The sequence below is a fragment of the Limulus polyphemus genome, unplaced genomic scaffold, assembly GCF_000517525.1.
Source record: "Limulus polyphemus unplaced genomic scaffold, Limulus_polyphemus-2.1.2 Scaffold3368, whole genome shotgun sequence".
Taxonomy (NCBI): Eukaryota; Metazoa; Arthropoda; class Merostomata; order Xiphosura; family Limulidae; genus Limulus; species Limulus polyphemus.
Window position 1 is genome coordinate 125,653 of NW_013668978.1, and position 3,751 is coordinate 129,403.

Consider the following 3,751-nt stretch of genomic DNA (forward strand, 5'->3'; position numbering starts at 1 on the left):
TAGTGTTTCACTAAGACTGCTTTTTCCTTCCCAATCAGTAGTAGTGTTTCACTAAGACTGCTTTTTTCTTCCCAGTCAGTAGTAGTGTTTCACTAAGACTGCTTTTTTCTTCCCAGTCAGTAGTAGTGTTTCACTAAGACTGCTTTTTTTTCCCAGTCAGTAGTAGTGTTTCACTAAGACTGTTTTTTCCTTCCTAGTCAGTAGTAGTGTTTCACTAAGGTTGCTTTCTCCTTCCTAGTCAGTAGTAGAATTTCAATAAGACTGCTTTTTCCTTCCTAGTCAGTAGTAGAATTTCAATAAGACTGCTTTCTCCTTCCTAATCAGTAGTAGAGTGTCATTAAGGCTGTTTTCTTGTGCCTCTTACTCGGTGTTTAGAATGAAGTAAACACTGTTCATAGTTTCTGTGTTTACATAGGGTTGAGAGTGCACTCAGTGCTATCTAGCAATGATTTTTTGTGCAGTTACTTTTTATGTCATGCCAGTTGTACCCAGTGAATTTCAACGTGGTCTGCACAGACATTTCAGAGCAACACTTTTAAGCCAGGTGCAGGATTTTATAACCACCATGTATTGGAGTTAATTTTTTAGATTTAATCAAATGAAAAGTTTAAGACACAAGATGTTTTTTTGTTATTCATTATATTCACATTTTGAAATATTATTCACTTATTTTTCTCTTCAGTTTGATTGCAAGTAGAGTGAATTTTATTACGTATCATTTTTAAGTCACACTTTGTATGTCATATTTAATTTTTATCCTTCCATCAAGTTCTGTTATAGTGATTAGCTAATTATGGTGAAATTAAATATTTTGAAGTGTCAATAAGTTTTATGGACTTGTATTAGATAGTTAATTTTAACCATTTTATTAAAATGAGAAAATCAAAATGCTTTGAGATTATTCATGTGTGTTAAAAAAGTACATTTGTTGTTGTTAACAATGTTGTCTCAGCTGTTTCACAATTTTTAATGGTTATATTTCCTTTGGCATTTAATTATTAAGTGAAAATAATAAAATTGAATTACAAGGTAATTTACCTTAGAAGTGTAAATAAGTAAATAATTTTTGTGGCTATTTTTGTTAAGCAGAAAAATGTTATTCTTTTAAATTTTCTTAGTGTGTTAATTATGTATCTTTAATGAACTTGGTGCCTTAGAGAAATGAATTAGTATTAAAATTTGAGATTATAACTATATTTTGTAATGTATGTGTAAGAGGAATGAAATATTAAATAAGTTATTTTGATTAAAAATATACTTTTGTAAAATTCTTTATTGTGGCCTTTCTACTGTCATCATATTTACTGTTATGGCCTTTTTTACTGTCACCATGGTTACTGTTATGGCCTTTTTTACTGTCACCACGGTTACTGTTATGGCCTTTTTACTGTCACCATGGTTACTGTTATGGCCTTTTTACTGTCACCATGGTTACTGTTATGGCCTTTTTACTGTTACCACGTTTATTCTTTCAGTGGGTTTAAATTCTTGTTTTCAATCTTCCTGTTAAATATAGTTATGTATCTCTAACAGTTGAGCTTTCATTTCATAAATATTGAAAACTTTATAGAACAAATTTGAAAACAGTTTATGCACATATCTATTTGTTTGCATTTCAGTTAGAGCAAATTGAGCAACAATTTTTAATTTTTTACTTAATTCTTTACATCTCAATATGAACAAGAGAAGCAATTTTTACCTAACTTTTATCACCTCAGTTAGAGCAAGTAAATTAATAAGTACCTAACTTTTATCACCTCAGTTAGAGCAAGTAAACTAATAAGTACCTAACTTTTATCACCTCAGTTAGAGCAAGTAAACTAATAAGTACCTAACTTTTATCACCTCAGTTAGAGCAAGTAAACTAATAAGTACCTAACTTTTATCACCTCAGTTAGAGCAAGTAAACTAATAAGTACCTAATTTTATACACCTCGCTCAGAGAATGAAAATCAACAATTGATATGCCACAGTTAGAGCATGTAAAACTAATTTTTATCTAAGTTTGTAACAACTCAAAGCGAATAGAGCAATATTTTAGGATTTGTGATTTGTAGTCTTCAAACAAAGATTATTAACTATTTCGTTGGTGATTGGCCACTTACATATTTAGTGATCAGAAGATTCCTACTCATGGTGTCAGTTATTCTTTTAATGTCTGCCATAATTATGTTGTCTTAGAATATTGTGATGATTGAAAAATTGTAATATGTTACTTTTATGTGCATTATATCTAATAATTAATGTCAAATTAACTTTTTGTGTCACTTACACTAATATAGAATTGTTTTATGGGTCTGGAAGAAACCAATTTTTCATTTATTTAGTTTGGCTCCTAATCATGACTGACAACAAAATTAGTTAGTGATGATTTAAGTTTATCCGAGTTATTTGCTTGCTAGATACTCCAGTTAGCATTATGTAACTTAAATACATCTTGTGTGGCCAATATATGATGATGATTTCATATCTTTTGACTTTACTTTGTGTTTTTTGTATCTAATCTTTTGGTGTAGTTTTAAAAGATTTATTTTTCTAATAGTGGGATTCATGTATATATTTTTCTTACTTGTGGAAATGGTTAAAATAAATTAGTTTCTTTGATTATTTGAATCTAAGTTTGATAAGAATGTTTATTATTAGAAGAACTACTGTTATTTGTTATAAATCCTGCTCATACTTAATGAAGTTATCAGTGTCTTCTGTAAAAGTAAATAAATGTATTTTTTTGGTGCTGCCTTACAGAAAACTTAAAAGTACAAAGTCGACAAATTGTGAACAGATTAAGGGGATTTTTGTTCTGCTTATTTGTGTCTGTTCTTATTATTATTAATATTTTAAACATTTGATTAATAATAAGGGGTCGATATTTGATATGCAATACATTTTCAACAAAACTAGGGACTGATATCTTGTTTGTTTTTATGTCTCTTTCAAATTTTAAGTAATAGTTGTAATATTGAATCTCGTAAATATTCTTTTGTTGCTTAATTTATCAGTATTTGTTATGTATTCGGAGATTGAATTGTTATATAGGACAAATTGTATTATTGTTATATAGTTTAAAGATTTAGCTTGTGAAGAGAGGTTTTTTTTATAATACACTAATAAAACTTGCAATTTTCTAAGCAAATGGAACTCTTATGTTAACTCCTGTAGATAGTAACGTTGTGTTCTGAACATTAACAGATAGAGACAAATGAACAGTTTTTACTACGAAGAATCATTGTAGAGTATTTCAGCAAGTATTGTTGTTGTTTCAAACCAAAATAAAAACATTTGATTGTTTGTTTTTGCACTGGTTGTTTGCTTTTCTCATACAGAATCTTGACACATTCATAATTCCACATTGAGTCTATTCTTTATTAGTAAGGAAATGTCTCTCGTAAAAAACTGCTATTTGGAGATAATGTACATGAAAATTGAAATACACCAAAGAAAAGTCAAATAGAAGATAAATATTATTCTAATTCATCACTTGTAATCTATTTCCACAATCTCAAATTATTTTTAGTTTATAGTTCTCAAAGTTTAAGATTTCCAAAGTCTCAGTCACACATTGCAGAAACCCTGTTATTGTTTAAAATATTGTCAACCAACATGAGTTCCATGTGTTTATATTGTTACGTCTCCGTTTGTTAATTAACTTTCCGTAACTTCGTTCCGACGAAACTTTAGCAACACAAGTCCTTACTCAATAAAACTGGTTTATTCTTTCCGAATACAACTTTACGATACACTTATTTTCAAC